This window comes from Agrilus planipennis, unplaced genomic scaffold, assembly GCF_000699045.2.
Source record: "Agrilus planipennis isolate EAB-ADULT unplaced genomic scaffold, Apla_2.0 scaffold19, whole genome shotgun sequence".
NCBI lineage: Eukaryota > Metazoa > Arthropoda > Insecta > Coleoptera > Buprestidae > Agrilus > Agrilus planipennis.
Genome location: NW_020438954.1, coordinates 1,475,692 through 1,499,146, shown reverse-complemented (window position 1 = coordinate 1,499,146; position 23,455 = coordinate 1,475,692). Strand labels below are relative to the sequence as shown.

The window sequence follows — 23,455 nt, the reverse complement described above, 5'->3', positions numbered from 1 at the left end:
TTGTATCCCTGTACAAGAACGTATAAATTCTATCTAAATCGTTAAAAATTACAGTGTAATCATGCATAACTCGGAAGACATTGAGTGACAATATTAGGATATTGTGTAGGAAGAATAAGGAATGTCCCAAAACCACATGTTTATTTCCCTCCTTTGTTTCCTGTTTCATATTGATATTGAATTAAGTTGCTATTCAGTTGGGCATTCACATCTGCCAAAACTTTCAAGGTATGCGCTTTAGTCCACCCATAATTACCTCCCTGTCACTGTTTATAGACATGGTCCCATCGACTGTGTAAGCCTAATACTGGCTAGTATACATATATGTTTCAAAACATCGTGCAAAAAATGAATGGCTAATTGGTTTTGGGCTAATTGATATATTTTGACTTATTAGAGTGTAACCGTCAAACCTTTCTTTCTAGTAAAATACATTAGGATATTTGTAATTTTTTTTTTTTTGGTTAGTTGTTCACAATTGCTCCACGTTCTTTTGATAGAAGGAGTGACATTTTGTATACTTCGTTTACTTTCTGTAGCGATGTGACCTTCAGTTTGACCGGCGCAAAGTAGAAAAGAACAGCACTAGGCCAGAAAAGAAAGGAGACAACTCTCGGCCAAACTCTCAACCGGTGAGGAGCGTATAATCCGTACAGTACTGGACGGAAAAATTTACCATTTTATCCATTGCATTGCTCAAATGTGCTGTTATTGGTACCATTTACTACTGAAAATATCAATGACATGTTTATTTATATTTGAAGACATATTAAAGGCTTTAACGCTTGTTTTCGACTCGCACTACTATTCATGATTGAACAAAACTTTTGGCAGGTACTGTATGAAAAAGTATGTTTAATATACAAGAGTCACATCGCACATCGCTGCAGAAAGTAAATGAAGTATACCTATTGGTTTTTATTATTTCGTAAAGGAACCATTTTAAAGTGGTATCATATGAATTAAACGTAAATTAAAAGGCAATATAAGTGAAAGAATATGGCGTATTTTTTGTATCATAAAAGCTTCTGGAAAATACTTTAACAGTTTCACACAAATGCTACATAAATATAGGCATAATACAAAGAGGTAATATGTTCGTTGTATATTCTAATCTGAAAGGAATCATATCTTTTGCAATGATTGCAATGCTGTTGAAAGAAAACTTTTATGATTTTCCATCATGTGTGATATTAACTATTCATGAGATGAGACACACGTATGTATCGGTTTTAATAAAACCGACAGGCTAATTGCTAGATGTCTCTTTTATAGGTATTTGAAAAGAAAAAGGTGGAGTGAAATTGAAAAACTACAAAGTACGTGACTTATTTGTTTGCTATTAAAAAAATGGATACGTGAATATGCGGAGTACACACATATAGGCATTGGATTGTCGTATATTGTGTAACAAACATGTTTACTAAAGCTTAAAAAAACGAAAATATGGCGTAATCTTTTGCCCTTGGAATGCCGCTTTTTTGTACCATTTTTTTTATTTAATAGAGCTTTTATGTCTGTCTGAATTAGGGTTGAATGTAACATTTTATTCAAGAAAAGGGTGAAAAGCAAATCGAATAATCTAGATTTATATGTTATCTTTTGAAAAATTCCTATTCACGTACAATTAAATTAGGTGGATTAAAAAGCTTGGTGGAAAATTTGAAAAATTCACTTACCCATTGCCTTTATGGAACATTTTAAACTAAAATCAAATTGTAAGAGTTACACAACTTTTTCAAATCATCTCTTTAACCCTTTTCATTTGAAGAATGTCGAATGATAATACATAATGGCAACACGAAACATTCGTCTGTTTTTGACTTTGGTATTATTTTTGAAAAAGAAATTGTAAAGGTAGATATGTTAAAAGTATTTACTAGTAGACTGGAAGTCTTTTTAATACAATTCAGTTTATACGTTTGTATAGTCTTGTCATATATTTGAAATACTACTGTTAGCAATAAATATCGCTAGATGGCGATGTAAGGCGTCCTATAGTCTAACTTCTTGGGTAAGTTTATGAATTGGGGTTTCTGTTGAAATGTCTTTCACCACAATAAAATTAAAGATGAAATAGTAGAAGAACGAAAAATTTTAAGATTATGACCACCAAAACTAAAATGAAACGTTTCGAATTGAAGGGTCTTGCTAAAATTAAGTTTACTTTGAGGATTCTAAAGTTTAAACTACCTAGCGATATTTGAATTCGTTTGGGTTGTCATAATAACCATAAAAGCATAGTTCCAATGCAGTAATTATTGTCAGTCATGCTTCTAATTAGCCGACCTTGTTTCCATTCCGCATGAATATGCATCTGCACAACACTTACACAATTATTATTACATATGTATCATTGTGTGCGCGTAATTGTTCGAGATAGCATCGTATGCATTACCAGTACGTACTTATAATTTATTTTTTAGAAAAGGTACCTGTATACGTACGTGTACGTAGTGTTCGTACAGAATTTTTGCAAGGATAACGCGGTCATTTTCTTATCGTTAATTAGAAGTTGCTTTCCTCGATTTTAACGACGCCGTAAAAAGTTATTATTGTTGGATTTTATGTCGTTCGTTTTAAACAAACCGTGTTAACAACACATCATTGCGTTCCACGTTTGGGTTCGTTATTTAACGATGAAATTCAGGACATTTCCTTACTGCGCTCGTTGTTTACTCATTTCGCGAACTGTTATTATTGTCTGTCACGTGATTACGACGACATTTATTTATTACCTGATGTATTTCACAAGCGGACCTCCGTACCTGCGGTTGTAAAATGGCGGTTTTATTTATTCTTCTACTTCTTCTTCTTCTTCTGTGGGCAGGAAAAGGGAATTTCAAAGGAATAAACTTTTTCAGTTGTTCCTCTTTTTAAGATCGTTAAAAGACTGACGTGAGTGCCTACTTTAAAATTACAATTTCAGGTTGAAATTAACGTCATGTTAAATTGCCATACAATTTCTATTAATGTTGAACTTCGTCTTGAATGATCGAACTAAGAGCATTCAAAGAATTTGTTTCGTGTTAGGCATATGAATTATAAATTGGTTTTATGTATTTACGTTTAGAAATATTAAACAAATCCCAGAAAAGGTCTAATAACAATCTGAAACTGTCCAATAACGCAGCCTTTCACGGTCACAATGCATAGCAGAATTGAGATTCGGGCTGGTAGACCTTGGTCGAAATGAACCACCTGTTCATAAACCATGTTTTAGCCACTTTTTACTCTCCCCTTCTACCCACATGTAAACTATCATGGTTTTTATTCTTGTACCTCCCACAACAACGTGACCTTTTCAACATTCTTGAAGTTTATTTTAATTATATATATATTTATTCAAAATCATCTGAAAAAGTCTGGTCTAATTAATAAAAATTTCTCCATTTCTACATCCTTCGATCCATTTGATAATAACGTCAAAATTCAATAATTTTTATTTTTTTTTAATTATCGACCCCAAACCCCCAAAGTATGGTTCAGAATAGGTTTTTACCAAACCCCTAGTTTATGGACAAAAACGTAGAACATAGTTTAGATTAAGACCTTTTGCCTGCAACTGCACCTGTCATCTTCAGTCAAAGCTAAGTTAACAATGAGGACAGATATATCCTCCCCGTGCGTTGTCAACATACTTTCCGCTAAAGATGTTAGCCGCTGTGGAGATTCAAGACCGAGCGGCATGGCCTAGAGGTCTAGACCATTGCTTAGCATTCGGGAGGACGCCGGTTCGATTCCGGGTCCGTCTGCCTTGGTCCAAGTTTTTCTGTGGTTTCCTTGGATCACTTAGGCAAATGCTGAGGCAGTAATATTCCACAGATAATCTTTCACTCTCTTCTGTCTTCATTTCGTCCGTCTCATCTTTCTCACCCGAACCACCACCCACCCATTCCCACGATTCCTGAAAGCAGGCTGAAGAGGGCCTTCCGCCCTACCTTCCGGCATAGCCCGGAGGGACTGCCCGCCCACCAGCATTACTGGCTGGTGGGAATGAAACACCCAAAGGTTTTTTTAGTTTTTTTTTGTGGAGATTCAACACGTAACATATGTTAATTTCAAATTATTTTGATGTTTCAATCATGTCTGATGGCGGCCTTCCTTTTACATCACTGTTTCAATTTGGTTTTGATGTACAGTCTATTTCAATTTGTTAGAATTGTGACCGTGAAGAAATCTGCGCGAAGATAGAAAGAATACACACTAGGCGTGAGCAAGACAGAAATAGTTGGAACAAGCTTGAACGAGCAGAGCTCTCGATGGGCGGTCTTAGGAGATCGGCTAGAACTGTACAGTACTAGACGAAAATGTTTAGCAATTTCTTAAAACAAAAATGTATATAAATTAACAATAGAAAACAAAGCAAAAGTTTTATAGGTTTGTAGAGCGTTAAGTTAATTCACTTGTTATTATTTTTGGCTAAATATGCTTTTAAATAAAGCATATTCTTAAATTTTAACGAGGCTGTTTAAATAATTTTGCAAATGGTACTGTACACTTTTGTCTAGTTCTTGCTCGAGGATCGGTGAATCCTAATAAAGGGAAGGGGCATATCTTTAACTTCTTGAAACGAACAGTAGTTCTTCTTTTGTCAATTATGGACGAACATTTTTTTTGGGGGCGCGTGTGGAACGAAACGTTTTTCTGTCAAGTCTCATCGATTTACATGACAGCGTGAAATCAGACGACAATGGTAGGTTGTCTCAGTCGCAGTAGCTTTTAGAGGGGCATTATCGATCTTCCTTCCGGGACTACACGGAGGACGACTCTCGACCGTAGATATTTAAACAATCCCGCTGCTTTCTCTATTACCTCCTAATAGTGCCCTTCTTCGCTTTCCCCTCGGCTCGGCGTCATCGTCGTCGTCGCTAGTCGTCATTGTCGTCGTCTACCAGATTTCATCCCTATTAAATAAACCATAAACGACGGGCGCCCCGAGCTACTGCCCGTAAACGGCGGTATTATTCGCAAACATCACCGGAATCTTCTATTCAATTCCAGTTTTCAGAATTAAATGAAAAATACTTTCGTGTATGAGGAAATTACTTTGTTCGTTTACGATTTTTAAGATGTTGCTGGGAATTCTTAATGGAAAATATTCAGAACCTTTAAGTTTTCTGCCGGTAGTGATTTTGTTGAAAAAGATCAAAGTATACGCTAATGGCGAGTAGATAGCCCACAAAGGAATATTCTATTACAGGTAATCATCAAAGAAAGGAATCATTTTTTGAAAAATGTGACATGGTATTGGAAAATACTTTGTACTATCGTCCCCAATGATATATTAAGATTTTTTCAATTAAAAGCAACCAGAGAGGGGTGATATGTTCTTTATTGATTATGTTATCTCCACCGACATTTCGCCTAAGTAATCTACCCTGATAACGCTTAAATTGAAAGACGAAATGTCGGTGGAGATTACATAATCAATAAAGAACATTTCACCCTTTTCTGGTTGATTCTAATATAAAATTATTAGATTATTACACAGCATTACACCAGCAATAAAGTTTCGTTTTCCATTTTGATAGCATTATGTCAGATTCAACTTTCTTTCTAGATAGTGCCAACACGATCTTTAAAACAAACGCCACTGTCGATTGTTAGCATCATTCGTTTATGTATTGTATTCAGTTTAAGAGAGTCAGGTCAGAGTCAACATATTATTTAATTTTTTTCTTGTTTTCATGAAGGTCTCGTCAGAGACATATTAGAGGCAGAAACAGGGGTTGAGAGGAGTATAGGTAGACCTAGATTAAATTAATGTTCGCAAAAGAATGTAGGTTGTTTGGGTCCTGGAAGAATTTGAATATTAGCTCAGGATGAGAAAGAGGGGAGTTGTCTGTCCAACTAACGACCTTATGATGATGATGAGGAAATAACAAAGTTGTTTCTTGACTTCCATTATCTGAATTCACCTTTGTAGTGCTTGTATCTAATCCTAATTGCGTGTTGTGTATTTGAATTATCAAGTAATGTAGGTATTACGACATTCATTCAGATGAGTCAGGTTGTTTTAATGATAAAAAAACTGCACGAACGTGAAAATGCCTCCAACCCCCAGGCAACACCACTGCGCTACTGCCAGTAAGTAATTACTGAAGTATCAAAGGAGAACGCGATTGAAACTGGAACCTTAAGACCTTTCGTTTACTCGGTAATTTTGTTTAAACGCTTTAACCGAAGAAATAATCACATTTTTCCCTTCGAAAACTTTGAGGCTCTTAATTATATCGTTTGGTAGGAAGTAAGACGACCTGTAAGGGGTTCCCCGTGCACGTATATCTACTACTTGAGTTAATGCCTTTATTAATTTTTAAAAATAAAGAATTTTACCAGAATATCGTGAAATTTTGAGATAATGTTTGTCTTCGAAATCTTTTAAATGATTATTATGTAACAATTTGAACCCGTCCAAAGTTGCACGTTGTCTATGTTGCACATTCTAAACTGCGAACTTTTTAAGTTATTAAACATTTAAGACAGCCGACATTTCCAGTTCGGAAATTAGCAATTTTTAATTCAATCAATGATAACATCATGTGGATATCTAATAATCAAAATATCGTATTGTAGCGAGCACGAGTGTGTTTGTATACGATCGGGCACGCGTGTGCGTGAACGGCTTATCGATTGGAAAGCAGTTAAACACTTTAAAGAAAAAAAATAATGTTTCCGGATGTTTCCAGAAAGTTCCGAAAGTAAACAAAAGAGAATTTAAAGGAAGACACGATCGCCGAGAGAAGAAGAAATAAATTGACCGTTGCAGAAGTGAATCCAGAAATAAATTGACAGTGAAATGAATAGCACAGTGAATAGTGATATATCTACAGTAGTGTAAATAAATACGATAATTCATAACCTAAGTTTAGTAATAATTTAATAGTGTTTTTAAGTTCTTTAATAATTCGTGTAAATAAATAGTTTTTGTCGTTATCAGTCTTAGAAGTTAATTTTGTTAAACCCACGAAAATTACAGTATTATCAGCTATCCCAGTTTCACCGATTTCAATTACAAGGCACATATGTTTTTTTTTTATGTCAAATTGCATGATATAATGTTTAATAAGTGTCGCTTCTCCATTCGAAGAATTTTAGCAACAAAAGGCCAAGAATCAATTTCATACGCATTTTTCGCAGTAATATATTTCTGTTGCCACAATACGTGATATCATCAGTAGTGGGCTGTGTCTCTCATCCCTTTTACTGAATTCGTTCTTTTTTTCCTTCGTCCTTACTCCCAGAATAAATTCGCTCGAACGAGCACATGCAAAACTTCTGCTTGTATCACATTCTCGCGAAGAAAACACCCACTGTGACGCCGAAAGAGTGAGGGGTGGTTGAGGGGACGATGGGGTAGCAAATAACAACGGTTTTTGTCTTCTTTATTTGATTTCGTCTCAGTTTGGTTCGCCGTTCGTCGACTTAATGTGGCGAGAAAAAATGGGGGAAAAACGTTTTTACCGAAGAACATTATACGATATATGTATATTGGCATTTTCCGAGGAAATTGTTAAGAGAAGTATAGCCAGAGGGTGGTCGATCTTGAGATATGCTTTCCGCCGGGCAATCGATCTCCGGAAGTGACCTTTTAAGTGGTTTTATCCGTTTATTTTTATTAAAGTCACTCAAAACAACCGACTGTAGGATGAAAAGATAGCATAAAGGGTACAGTTGGAGCGATTAAAAGTGGCATAGTTCGCAATAAATTATCTGTGAGAATGGACATATCTTCTTGATTCCACGTGTGACTGTAGTCATTTGCTGTGTTTTGAACATGCCCTTGTTAAAGAAAATACTACAAATGGCGCATTAAACGCCATCTGTCGCACGATGCTACATTTTTAGGATTACGTATGCTCCAACAAGGTCCACATGTGTGGATATCTACTTGCTGAAAACGAATCCCGGCGTAGCCAACCTCAACGTGATAGGTACGTTAGCTTAATCGAATAAAATGTGTTTTGTCGGAACTGCCTGCGACGCGCTGATGAGATCCAAAAAGATCGAAATCGCGATCCGCGTTTGGCAGTTTCGACAGAATACGGACCACTGCGAATTATTTTGTCGTTGTTAAGTTAGGAAATGCTTCATGAATTCCTGAGAATGTTGGACTTTCTTAAAAGTCCGAAGTTGGCAACATGCTCAAATTCTGGTTGTCTGCATCTCTTTCTGTTACACATCGATTGATGTAATGTTATTCCTTGTTCTTTATTAGTGTCCGCTGCAATTCCTATCTGACATCTCTTTTCTATGTTTACAATATTCCCTACAAATTCTGTCGTGAGTAAAAGAAAATGTTTTGTCAGCAACCGCTCTAGTCTAGTTAGTAAATTGAAAGAAGAAAGTAAATGCAACAGTTTTGTTGTGGACTATGCTAATTTTGAACGGCCTAACTACAGATATGAGGATGAGTGGTCCGGAAAAGTCACAGATTTAAGGATGTGACTTAAGTAAATTAGTGTACCTCACTCAGAGTAATCAGGAAAACTAATGGATTCCAAGCTTTACTGGAAGCTAGAGCTGATTATAAAGAATGGGGGATTTCAGAGTCAGAGTCATAAATTTGAGGATATTTTCCGTATGCTGCTGGAATTTAGTTTCAATTTGGTAGTAGAAAGTCCCGTAAAATTATTGAGAGACTTTCTAATTAAATTATTTAATAATTGGGACATTTTCACGAACAATATCCTTAATATTTATAATAATATTCATAACATTTTGGAAAAACAGTTGTAAGGATTTGACTTTTCCTGTTGATATAAAAAAAAGTGGTAAGAAAACATGAAATTAATGATGCACTGTACGTGAAGCTCGTCAACGTATTAAGCTGCCTGCTCTGAATTAATTTCGCTAATTTTAGATGTTGAAAGGTGTCTCGAAATTATTCGATGTCATCGCTGCTGGAATTCAAATTAAATTCTAATATTTGACTGCCCCAATTAGAGAAGGATAAAACGCTAATAACAAGCAGCGCAGAACCGTCTTTTGCGGGCATAAAACAGTCAAGTTCCTACTTTAACATAGCTCAAGTTCGAGCGGGGGTGAGTTTTAGTGCAGTTCTGGGAATAGTTAATTATGGAACGGAAGTCTTACACAAGGAGGCGCTCTCTGCTTCGTTGCATCATACATCTTTCATAACCGTCGTAATACGGGAGAATCACGATTAAGAGATCGTGTAAAGTTTAGATAATAGACCTGCTGGGAACCCTTAGACTATTACGAACGGATCTTGTGAATATGTTAATTATTTCGTGATATTTGGCCCTGATGGGGATAACGCTCAGTCGATTCCGGCGTTAATTATTCAACAGCTTTTGACTGAATAATGTTCTGTCAGTCTTCCTGACAATAATTACCATTTAATGTAACGTTTCCAACCGGAATTAAATGAGGAGGGAGAGATTCATTATTGTTGTTAATTTTTGATTATCATTTCTTCGAAAATTACACAAACAATAAAGTCGTTTACTTTTTCGGGACCAACATGCATGAATTAATTAATTACGTTTACATATATGTGTATCATAAATTAAAATTCCCGAAGACGTACAAATCTATGTGATCTCTAATAAAGCTCAAGAACTTTTGACGGATTTTGATTCAGTTTTTACTTAATATGGAGTATTTTCTCGGAGCTGTTGTAAGAGCCACAACAAAGTGGATACCTTGGAAGGTTTAGCACACTAAACCAAGACCAAAATCCGAACTATATTAGCAAGACTAAGATCAAAACTAGAAATATAATTAATTAATTACGTTTACATATGTATGTCATAAATTAAAATTCCCGAAGACGTACAAATCTATCTGATGTTAATAAAGCTCAAGAACTTTTGACAGATTTTGATTCAGTTTTTACTTAATATGGAGTATTTTCTCGGAGCTGTTGTAAAATCCATAACAAAGTGAATACCTTGGAAGGTTTAGCACACAAAACCAAAACCAAAATCCGAACTATATTAGCAAGACCAAGATCAAGACTAGAAATATTTGAGCAAGACCAAGACCGAATAGGCAAGACCAAAACAAAGATCAATACCCGTACTAGAATCGGATTAGATTTCTTCAACACGTCGTACGTCAGAGGATGATATAAACAAATATCGAGTTGCTGAATTTCGTCGTTATCTAGTGGCATGTACTAGTAAGTGCAATATTTCATTTGATCGGTGATGAATTTATCGAGACTGCGTCTGACGTGGTGATGAGAGCAAAAAGGTAAATAACTGATTACGAACTTAATCCGTAACTCGAAATTAAATGTGAGTCATTTTGCTTAACAAATGAGATATAAAAATTTGCATCGTAAGCGTTTCCTTCCCTTCAACGTTTCGTCGTGCTTGTTGACTTTGTGTCAGTGCAATTTTTCATTACTTTTTCTTTTTTTTTCCGTGAAGTACGAACTAAGAGGCCCTATTAGGCTTAAGTGTCCGTCCCTATGGCGTTTTTGCTCTTCGATTTTTCGCCCCTTCCGTTTACTGCCAGGAGTCGACGTGTACAAGGACCTCGTTAAAGGCGCTAGCAACGTCCGAGTGGCCTTTGTTTGTTTGTACTGTTTTGTTTAGGGATCGCGACGTGTCGACCGGTCATCATCCGCTCCCAAGGGACGGACGGGACTGTGTAACCTGGCTCATAGTGTATCTCTGACATCACGTTTCACCATCGTCTCTTTTGTTTTACTCCTCCACCACCTCCTCTATCTACATATGGTTCTTTCTTTCTTTCTTTCTCCTTGCATTCATTCTCGTAAGTTGAATACATGGTAAAGTCCGTCTATCCGGCAACCTCCTGGTTTCACTATCTGTTGAACAGACAGCTGTCCGAATGCCCGACAACGATTACACACATGAAAAATAAAAGAATAGTACAGAGCCGTACTAGGTATTCATGTATCATTTAAAGGCGTTTGAATAACTTTTAGGAGTTTATGTTGAACTCAATGGGAGCAATGTTTCTTTACTAATTATTGTGACCTTTTCAAGAAATTTCCATATATATTTAAATATTAAAATACAGTAGAACCTCTATAACTCGAACATCAAGGGAGACGCCAAAAAATTCGAGTTATATAGTTTTCGACTTAGGCGGATTTTTATTCGACTTGTAGAGATTAAGATTTGGTGTACGTACATTGTCGGCAAATCCTTAAAGTCGATAACTTAGTTTTCTTCGAACTATACCATAAACGTAATAAGTTGCACATTCTCGAGTTGTAAAAGTTGTAAAATAAAACATTGCTATGTTCGAGGTACAGAGATCCAATTTAATGTTTCGAGTTATAAAGGGAAAATATGTACCAAAGTGGTTTGCAGGGACTAACTGATTATTTCGACTAACAGAGGGTTGAGATTTCGGGTAGTGGAGGTTTTGGGGCTTGAAGGGAAGGGAAAAAAACGTTTTTTCGAGTTTTGGTGGTTTTCGACATATTGAGGTCGACTTAAGGAGGTTCTACTGTACAATATACATATGAAAAATAAGCGAATAATACAGAGCCGTACTAGGTATTCAAGAATCATTTAAAGGCATTTGAATAACTTTTAGGAGTTTATGTTAAACTAGATGGAAACAGTGTTTCTCCACTAATTATTGTAGCCTTTTCAAAAAACTTTCATAAATATTTTAATATAAAACTACAATGTATAATATAACTTAAAAGAAAGCTATAAATACGAAAACTTTCTAGTGTTATCCTCATCGTTATATACCTATTCAACACCCAGAAAAATGACAAGTCAAATATTTGGCATACTTCAGTTGATGTTATTGAAAAGTCTTTTTGTTGACATTTTTCTATTTTCCGCTCAGTAGCAAATTGCGAAGGAGGTTCAGTTGACCTCTCATAAAACAAATGTTAGATGAAAATCCGTTACGTATTTATAGATTATCTGGCAAATATATCAACCCCTTTAAGTGATTTGCCATGTTGGTCATAAAGTGATCCGATACGGTCCTGACCTTTCTTTTTTCGGACTCACGCACACATATAATTCGGACCTAATATAATGACTATGATCGGACGGGGGAAACAATGCCGCGTATCTCGCATGGGTGAACTTCACCCCGTCCGGCCATTGTTTTAGCGCGGACTCCGAAAAACGACCCTTTATTACAACGAACCTTCACATCGTATTATGTACCTATTTAAATGTAGGCACGGAATATATTTCGTATGTGCGTGTACGTACGTGTTCTGGCTCATATAAAACTGAATATTAAACAGAGCGTGTTTTCGAAAAACAATTCCCTTTGTCGACGCCGCACCACCAGTAAGCCATAAACTTGGCCATTAAACTGTAATTCTTACAGGGAAAATAATTTAAATGGAAATCGTGGTGCACCTAGTACTTGTTATCTGTATTATCTGCGTTTGGTACAACAAGAACTGCAAGTGTATTAAAGATCGTTAAAATATTACACAAGGAAGAAGTCATAAACACTATGCATATATATGAGAGAATCGTATTCAGTTAGAAATTATCAGATTTACCTTTTTAGGATAGTTGGAATCGTTAGGAGTAAATTCTTTTTAGACATCTTGGTCACACATACGTTAATTTTATGAAAAGAAAACAATTTGAACTTCTTTTTTATAAGGCTTCCCAGCATCATCAATTTTTTCAATTTTTGGATTACCTCGAAACCATTAATATTTTGGCCCTTAGGGAAAAACTTTTTTATAGACATCTTGGTCACAGGTACGTTAATTTTCAGGAAAGTTTGAACAGTTTGAACTTGTTTTTCTAAGGCTTTCCAGCATTATTAATTTTTTCCATTTTTGAATTACCTCGAAAGCGTTAATATTTTGGCGTCAAGTTAAGGAAAACCTAAATTTTTTTGGAATCTTCAAAAATTTTTTAGGGCATAGTGAAGTAAATATAATTTAATATGGCTAAAAGTCAGTCAGTTAATTAGTCTTCTTGCAGTTAACTATTAATATCTATTTTATTCGTTTTTGTATCTTGCAAGTTTCTGAAGTTGCTATATTTTTGGTCAGTAATAGAAATTGACAAGTAAGACTTTTTTGATTTCTTTATTTACTTACCTACCAGGTATTATATGCTGTCGATAAAAGCGATTGATCGTTCTCACATAAAACATGGCGCTTTCGAAGCCGGTCAGCAATCAAGTTGGCCATAAAGTTGCGTGAGTGAAAAACGCGTTATCCCAAAATCCCGCACGTTTAACAACCCCGTTTGTGCTTTATTAGCCTTGAATAGAAAGCCATTAGCTTCGACAAAAGGGATTGCTTTATGATATCGCAGATAAAAGAATAGCAATATTTTCAAAACCTACTATTTGAACGAAAGAAAAAAGGACTTTGGCCACGAAAAGCTTTTTGTGGAGTATTTATGTATACTAGTTGAACCCGCCCAATTATTAGACGGATAAATTAGTTAGTTTCAATAATTTTATTTTAGCTTTAAATAAAATGGAAGCGGTACTGACAGATCAGTACAGTATGAAAATAAATAAAAGTAAAACTAAAATACTGGTATGCAAGGGAAGAAAAAGTAGGGAAAGAGCGAATATAAAGATAGGAGACGAAAAGTTAGAAGAAGTGGCTGATTTTAGATACCTAGGAAGTCAGATAAATCAGGATGGAAGGAGTAGTAGGGATATAAAGCAGAGGATAGCGCAGGGTCGTGTCGCCTTTAATAAAAAGAAGTCACTTCTATGCTCGCGAACAGTTAATTTAGAAATTCGAAAAAGGTTGTTAAAGGTGTATGTTTGGAGCACGGCGTTGTACGGGTGCGAAACATAAACAGTGGGCGCGGCGGAAAAGGTTAGAAGCGTTCGAAATGTGGTGTTATAGGCGGATGATGAGGATAAAGTGGGTAGAAAAGGTTAGAAATGAAGAGGTATTGGAAAGAATAGGAGAACAGAGGACTCTATGGAAGTCAATAAAAAATAGGCGAGATAGGTTGGTAGGACATGTTAGAGGCAGAAACAGGAGTTAGGAGGGGTAGAGGTAGACCTAGATTAGATTACTGTTCGCAAATAGTTAAGGATGTGGGCTGTTCTAGTTTTAGGGAAATGGGAAGTTTAGCTCAGGATTGGAAAGAGTGGAGGTACGTGTCCAACCAGTTTTAGAACTGACGACCTTATGGTGATGATGAATATTGTTTCCCCAGGCACTGACATCATGAGATTAGCTGGTGATTATCTTAGTACATTATTAGGTAGGTAATATTTTCCTAAGGTTTTCTGTTCTTAACGAAATTTGCTTTCGCAGCTGTTCTGTCCTCGAAAAAAAAATTGTTTCACATGGATACATGTGTACGATGTATGTATGTCCATTTTGTACATATTGTGTAACGGAGTTACGCAAGTGGTCGGGATAAAAAAGTCACTGAAAAAGACCCGACCATAAAAAGTGACAGCTCCGAAAATTGTGTTGAGACAATTCACATGAGACAGGATGGGAAGTCGCCGGGACAATGAATTATTAATTGGGACGAGCCGTAGCGGGTTTCTTCTCCGTTTTACGGTTTGGGGCCGAAGTGAATGACGAAACGCGGGAGAAAAAGAGAACTATTTATCACATGTGGTTCACGGTGAGATGAAGATTCGAACGGTTTCTTTGTTAATATCATTTACCACTAGTTGAACCCATCCAAATGATGGCTGATGGTTACGGTTATCGACAATTGGAACATCTCAAAATTAGGATAACATCCTGGATGTTAAAAGTTAGTTAATGCAATCCTTCTGAGTTGAAATCATTGAAACTAGTCTTTAATGTTTATAAGCAAGGTGATTATTAGAGAGAAAAAGTAAGGAAAGAGCGAATATAAAGATAGAAGGCGAAAAATTGAAAGAAGTGGCTGTTTTTAGGTATCTAGAAAGTCAGATAAGTCAGAACGGAAGGAGTAGTAGGAATATCAAGAAGAGGATAACACAGGGTCGTTAGGAGAGGTAGAGGTAGACCTAGATTAGATTACTGTTCGCAAATAGTTAAGGATTTGGGTTGCTCTAATTTTAGGGAAATGCGAAGATTAGCTTAGGATAGGAAATAGTGGAGGTGCCTGTCCAACCAGTCTTAGGACTGATGATGAAGGTGATTAAACCCTAATATTATATTATATTATATATTATATATAAAAATGAATTGCTGTTCGTTAGTCTCTCTAAAACTTTGAGAACGGATGGACCAATATGGCTAATTTTGGTCTTGAATTATTTGGAGAAGTCTAGAGAAAGTTTAAAAAGTGAATAAATATGAAAGTTGCTAACTATCTTTCAGATTATTTTTATGTAGATTGATAAATCTTAAGTTTTGTCACAAATTAAATTTCTGAACGCAACCATAACATTTGACAACCAAGTTTATTTTATACAAAAGTTTAGGTCTTTTATTTATCGATTGAAGCAGTACGAAGTCTGCCGGGTCAGCTAGTATGCAATAAAATCATGATGGAGGTGGTCACATCGACAATGTGCCCCTTCACGTAACACCCTAATGAGCCGTTATCGCTCTGTAACTATATCACTGTGTCCTCTCGTTCAACACACATTATGGGAAAGTCTTTTTCTCATTCCACCGGTTTTTGTTTTTTTTTTTTGTTTGTTGCCTAGAGTATTCTTTTTTTGTTGTTCGATCTCGTATGGTTTCCCTTTCTCCGTCCTGTAACGAGCAACCTACGGATCTACGGACCCACTGTTAAATTATAGGTTGTAATGTAATATGCATGTAGGATTCACGCCCACATTCGTTCAACTAATAATAAAAACAACAACAAAGCAAATGTGTTTCGCCGGCTTCCGTCTGATCCTCTTGTACAGATAAAAAGAGCCAGCCAGGCAGCGCGCGTTATTCTTGGGCCGTTTTCTATCGAATCTTCCAATCTCAACAGAACAGCAAGAGCAATAATAATAATAATAATGGTAATAACAGTAAGTATCGGTATATATGCACACTCGGATCGCCACCCCGTCCAGGAGTTCGAGATTTATCTCTCTCGCAACGAATGCCGTCGTTTGGTTCAGCTCCTCCGGGTCACCACGGTGAACGACCCCCGATCGCACATTCGACGGCAGCTGCAGCATCCGAAGAAATAACTCTTAAACGAAAGGTGTATCGACTGACGGATATCTTTACACTCATAACACCTTTATTTTACACTGGTATAACCCGTCCAAATTTGCGCGAATAGTGTATGGCGCTTGTATTTCAACCATGGCGTTCCTTCATACAAGAATCTAATGATTTCGTCGAAATACCTTTAGCCATAGGCAGTAGGCAGTACCTCACCTTGTCTACAACCCTATGGGCGAATATTGATATTTAAACACGTTCAACACGTCAAAAGATTGGTGATTTTTAATTAAAAATTTCGATTGAAGGACAACATCCTGAAGATCAAAGGTACACAGTTTCATCTTTTTAAAAGAAAGTACGACAAACTTTGTACCTGCGTTTCAGGTTGTTATTAAATATTTAAGGGCTCTCGCGATTCGAATAGCGAAAAAACAGGCGTCGACGGGAATGTTCTGCTGGAGATGGCCTTTGTCGAACATCTGCGGAGTGTGAAATTCTTCTTCTGACAACTAACTGTGCGTTTCCGTTCGACAATTTTTCATCCTGTCGGCAGCTGTCACTCGAATAGAAAGTGCACGATAATTAATGATGCCTCACCAGGTATATGTAATTAAAGTTTTGAGCGGATCCGGATCCTCCAGACAGAAGACATGGAGATGACGGAGACCACGAGAGAAAAACAAAGAATCCAAACGAAATTTCAAAAGATGCACACCTTTTGGTCTTTCAAATGTGACGGCGCTATCGTGAATTAATTCATTACTGAAAAACTGAAACACATGTAGGTACTTTTTTATTTGAAAATTGAGGACATCCATCAGTAATTCCCGTACAATTTATATAGTACTGTTTAAGCAAGATACGAAGTCTTTTGAAAAAGTATCGGGAATTTTGTGTTTTTTCAAAAATTATTTATTTATTCATGAATATCTTATTTTGTCCTCTTTAAAGTAATCCCCACCTGATTTTATACACTTCTGCCAACGTTTTTTCCAATCCTTGAAGCATTTCAAAAAATCATTTTTTGTGATCTTGTTCAGCTCCTCCTTCGATGCCGTCTTTATCTCCTCAATCGTAGCGTAGCGTCGTCCTTTCATGGGCCTCTTCGGTTTCGGGAACAAGAAAAAGTCACAGGCTGCCAGATCTGGGGAATACGGTGGCTGTGGCATTATTAGTGTGTTGTTGTGGCCGAAAATTCGCACACACAGCAACGATGTGTGAGCAGTGGCATTATCATGGTTCAAAAGCTAATTTTTGTTATTCCACAAATCCGGGCGTTTCTGGCTGATTGCTTCACTCAAATTGCACTTAACTTGCAGGTAATATTCCTTATTGACTGTTTTATCCTGTGGCAAGAACTCATGATGCACCATGCCCCTGCAAGCGAAGAAAACTGGAAGCAAAGCCTTCACGACCTAACTAACTTTTCGGTCTTGGCTCGTGCGGTAAGTTCCATTGGGAGATTAAGCTTTGGTTTCCACGTCATAACCATAAACTAGTCACTAGTTACAACCTTCTGGAGTAAATTTGGGTCGTCGTGGACAGAGCCCAACAGTTCCTCAACAATGTTAATACGATGGTGTTTTTGGTCGAAATTGCGCAATTTTGGTACAAATTTCGCAGCGATCGTCTCATGCCCAAATCATTGATAAAAATCGAATGGCGGGAGCCAATCGATATGTTTAGGTGCAAGGTGCAACCAACTGTGACCTCCCCCCTCGAACTAACCACGTGCTCGCTAATTCTTAGCCACGCTCCTAATTTCACACTGTTGAATTTGTTTTACAGTGCGCGCGCAACATCCGTTTCTTACTGATATGTTCCTCTCAACTTCCTAATAAAAAAATGTAAATTTAAAATGCCACTAGGTACTCCCTTTCTCCCAATAAGTTAAACCAAAAGAAAAAAGCAGTTGCTTGTTTATTAAGTTAGTCGATTCGGTGTGTAATGTACCATTAACGTATTCTTTACTCGTTAGTAGTTATGGTATGGGTAATTTAGGGTTGGGTTATCGTGTGGTTATCGGAACTGGTGTGTCGGGTTTGGTAATAATATATAACGACTAAATTAATAAGCGTAATTACGGGAACAGCAGGCCCGAAAAGTCATTCTCACAGAGCGTGTATTTGTAATTTCGTTTGTTCTAATCGCGACCTCGATCTCTGATCGGCAGTCGTTCCTCCGGTTTATCGTAGGAACCGAATTTAAATGAGCCAGCTTTCTGACAGTCTGTACGTACGTGTGTCTTCTGAACCATGAAAATTACGTTATCGTTATTATGGATTCTATACACCGGTGGCGAGTTGGGATACGATTATTTGGATATTCTATTATATACAATCATTAAATGAGTAAAATAGGTCTAATAAATGTTATTAAAGCCTTTGAAGGGTGTTAAACTTTGTCTAAAAGATTTCGGTTAGTTAATGACAGTTTTCCACACGTTCACCAAATTATGCATTTTAAATAGAAATCTAGTTTGGTTTTGCGTCGTTTGTTTTCTCTTATATTATTTCTTCTTAAGACTTTTTGTTAAATAAGGAAAATAAAAACAGGAAGAAAAACAAAATTATTATAAATTACCAGATGTGTGCACTATATTCACATGCGAAGCCTATGCTATCCTCAAAGCCACGCAATTAATAAACTCACAAAATATACCCGAGATAATAATATTCAGTCTCTCAGAGTCTCTGAAAGCGAGACTCGAGTCTCCGTCTCTCATCGAGTCTCTCTGGTGTCACTGTTTAGCGTCTATGAACGAGAGACTCGAGTCGTTCATAGAGAGATCCTCATTTCGTATCTAGTTTCTGAACGAGAGACTCGAGTCTCTCAATTTTTTAGTTTTATTCATTCAGTCTCTCTGTGAGAGACTCGAATCCATGAATTAACAATTTTATCGTTCGAGTCTCTCATATAGAGACTGTGAGAGATCCATAAAAACACCTAGCAATAACTGAGAGACTGTGAAAGACGGTGAGAGACGCTCTTAGAAACGCTGAAAGACTCTGATAGACTGGAGAGTCTGAAAATTTTTGTCTAGGGTAGAACCATCTCTAATTCTGACCGACTCACTGAGCGTACTTAAAGCCCTGAAGCAACGCTCTACATACCAATCGAATACATGGTTTGTCCGGAAAGTAATAGGACTGATTTCGTTTCATCGCGACTGTACTTCGGAGCGTGCGCGCACCGACTGGATTCGGTAGAGGACATTCCTAGCTAACGAACGAGCTTACAGGTGACGAGTCATGGATCTTTGAGTATGATCCCGAGACAAAGAGGCAATCTTCCGAGTGGCATACGCCGGCGTCTCCTCGCCCAAAAAAGGGAAGAATGAGCAAATCCACTGTGAAAACGATGCTCATTGTCTTTTTGACATGAAAGGCATCGTCCACCATGAATTTCCTCCTCCTGGACAAACCGTTTTACGTAGAAGTGCTCAAGAGACTCAAACGAAAGGTCAATCGGGTCCGACAAGACATCGCAGCCGACTGAAAGTTGCACCACGACAACGCTCCGGCTCACACCGCCTTTCTTGTGGACAGCCACCTGACCAAGGCCGGCATCCCAACGCTTCCGCAGCCGCCCTACAGCCCAGATGTGCCCCTCCGGACTTTTTTTTGTTTGCTCGCCTGAAAAGGCCGATGAAAGGCAAGCATTTTGAGACGACAGAGGGGATCCAAGCAGCATGCACCGCGGCTCTTAAGGCTATTCCGGAGAATGCCTTCCTTGACGACTTCAATGCTTGGAAATCGCGCTGGCAGCGCTGCATCGACGCAGAAGGAGCCTATTTTGAAAGTTTTTAAAGAATTGTAACGATTGGCTCAATATATTTTTTTTAAATCGACTCAGTCCTATTACTTTCCGGACAAACCCTGTATATAGTAATAATAGATAATCATACAAATATTTCGAGAACTCCCTCCGATGTATACAAAATGTATTACGAATACCTTCTTATCTGTGGAACACATTATCACCTACTGCCCTGGACTGACTTACATAGGAAGAAGGAAACATATATGTATAGTCGCTCATGGCCTAGCAGTTAATGCGACTTAAAACTATTATATAAAAGAAAAAACAATAGGTACACAAGAAAAATTTTAGTGACTCACGTGTACGATTAAAGTCACAAAAAATGTCCAGCGATTTATTGACAAGACAATGCAAAGCGTTTAAGTGCTCGCGATGTAAATGCATACCTGTGGTGTTTTATCATTCGTTTTGTATATGTTTGCAAGTTAAAACGAAAGAAATGTTGTGGATGGAGTAACTGAACGTTGCAGTGTGGTGGCATGCAATCTGTGCACTTTACGTTTATCAATCTACATTAATTAACATAAAAGGCGTTGGGTCGATGTCTAGTAGTATCACCAATCAAATTTAGTCCAGTTGCACATTTACTTACAAAATGCATCCTTATTAATCGCACCAATTGGAATAAATAATTATTTAAATATGTCCATCCGTAATTACTCTCATCTTAATACATTCAAGGCGCAATTTGTTCTAATTCGCTAGCTAATTATATACATTAATTAGGCCTTGACGCTTCTTCGTTTTCTTCAATTTATGCTTTTGTATTTACCTACCGAAGAAAAGAGAGAGAATTGAATGAATTGAAATAAACAGAATGAAAATGATTATGAAATATCCATTGATGGCACTTATTATTATGTGATGTCGTGTCAGCATCACCAGTGATTTAATTCAACGGTTTAGATATAGAAAATACCACAAATGGCGCGGAAAACGCCATCTGTAGTACGATGCTACATTTTGGGATTACGTATGCTCCAACAAGGGCCATTTAAATATATGGATATCTACTTGCTGAAACGAATCCCGGCGTCGCTAACCTCAACGTGATAGGCACGTTACCGTAATCGAATAAAATTATTCGAAGTGGTCTGTATTCTGTCGAAACTGCCAGACGCGGATCGCGATTTCGATCCTTTTGGATCCTATCAGCGCGTCGCAGGCAGCTCCGACAGAACACAGACCAACTTTTACCTGCTGTCTGAACAGCGCGTTTTAGAAAATACCACAAATGGCGCGGAAAACGCCATCTGTAGTACGATGCTACATTTTGGGATTACATATGCTCCAACAAGGTCCATTTAAATATACGGATATCTACTTGCTGATCCGCTTCTGGCAGTTTCGACAGAATACAGACCACTTCGAATAATTTTATTCGGTTTAGATATAGATCATAACTAAGTATTCGGAAGAAGACGGACTCTTTTCGGATCTATCTGGTTTGATCCAAGTTTTTATGTGATTCTCTTGGATTATTTTGGTAAATGTTGAAGTAATACACATACAATCTTTTACTTCTCTTGTCCGCCTCATTTATAACTTATCTCCTCCTAACTACAAGGAAGAGCTTCCGCTTTATTGTTCGGCTTTGCACTGGTCGGAGGGACTAATCCGGCTGATGACAATAAAAAAAGCAGCACCTTCGATTGTTTTGTATTTTGTCGGAACTGTTTATAGTGTCTTAATGAAAATCACCAAGTTCGAAATCGTGATCCACGTCTAACAGGTTCGACTATAGGTGCTCGTTACAAACATGTGGATGAAATTGTACTCAGCTCAGTCTTATGACAACGCATCTGTTCCAGTGTCTTAAACCGTACACTTTAAAACCTTTTATTATTTGGCCATTAAAACGTATCCCCCTTTGACGGGTCCTTATGGAAAATGTCGCAGATAAATACTCCCCTTTATTTCCGTCCACAATTTATTACACCTGCCGGCTGTGTTCCCCTATCGTGGGGACGAAAGTTAGCACAGTTAAAAACACCCACACAACTGTAAATTTGCCAGACTTAATGAGGGTGAATTTTATAATCTTTCATTAATTATTGTCGTTAAAAGAACGTAAAGGCACAGTGAATCGGCCTCAGAGGGTTGTCCGAATCATATTTTGAATGTATACGTATTAGAACCAATGAGATATTAAGATCGTGTGCAAGTTTGAGACTTCTGCCTATTTTAGTTTTTGAATAAATCGAAAAAAAAAAAACGAAAAATNTGCCTATTTTAGTTTTTGAATAAATCGAGAAAAAATAAAAAATATTTTTTTTTATAAAAACAATCAATTTAAATGAAATTCAGACGAATTATAGACGCATATAAAGGCTAGAGGGTTCAAAATATTTGTAATAATCAAGCAATTTTTGTCGGTGAATGTAAAGTGCAATCAGTTAAGAGTGATTAAAGAATTGACGCAATTGAGTTTTCACGAGTATGCACTTAAAATTGTTTGTTAATATAATTATTAATTTGTTTTTATTTGTGTCTGCTAATATAGATAAGAGATATTTGTTGATGCTCTGTTCAATGACGACGTTGCTATTTTTCGCCAACCTGTTGTGTTTTTATCGGGCTGCTTCAGCCACCTGCCGTATTCGAGATCGAAAGCAAATAAAAATTGCCATGATGCGGACGTCGGTAATTAATTACCAATTTATATCGTTTATCTATTGCATGTATGAATGGCAGTAAATAAAGCCTATCAATGTCTGTATGATATGCCGTGCTGCGCTATGAGTTTACCATTTTATTGTGCTAACATATGGGAAAAATAATGTTCGACTGCAAACATAAATTGCGCGATATGTTACCTACCGCTGCAGCTATTCCATCGTAATTACACGAGCTGACAGCTATATTGCATAAAGAATGGATAAATTGCTACGGATTTTATGTTTTTTTTCTTTTATTTGCATTCAGTTTTGCGTTGTAGTAGGACTCGCATCCTGAGGGTTCCGAACGATGCTATTGTAAAGCTTACTAATTAGATCCCTAGCGGCCGGTGTAGGTACATGCACTGCAGAGTTGAAAATCTGCCTCAAAATTAGATATTTTTGTACTTACTTTTGCGACCTCCAATACTAAAATATATCAATACTAGTGACCCGCCCCAGCTTCGCACGGGTGCGATGCTGATACTAAATATATTTTTGTTTTGTTTAGATTATTATCGACAAGGGGAAATCTTCAAAAGATACCTCTTGAACAAACTAAATATACTACAGAATGTCTTTATATACAACATTCACAGTTTTTTGTCATTAGACAATACAAATCGACCTCCCGGCCGGTACCGCCGCAACCACTATGTCCCTGCATTTTAAATCTGTAATATCTTCGAAAATATTCATTTAAATTACATGCTGTAAGGGCCATATTGATCTATATTAAATGCACAATGTATTTAAGGTACTTAATTGGCTAAGAATTAATGCTGTATTGCCTACAATCGCTTCGTAAATAAGTCATTATTTCTCATAAAAAGTAAAGGATAAAAATGGTTATTGTGGGTTATCCCTAAGAGATAGACATATACCATCCCGGACTTTTTTGTAGACCCTTTTAAGATGTACAATATTGTAG

General features: G+C 37.0%; 1 protein-coding gene across 2 annotated transcripts in view; it reads left to right on the top strand.

The window, feature by feature from the left end:
* LOC108743468 overlaps window positions 1–23,455 on the top strand; it is a 182,302-nt gene that overhangs the window by 140,011 nt on the left and 18,836 nt on the right. The gene's annotated exons all lie outside the window — the stretch shown is intronic.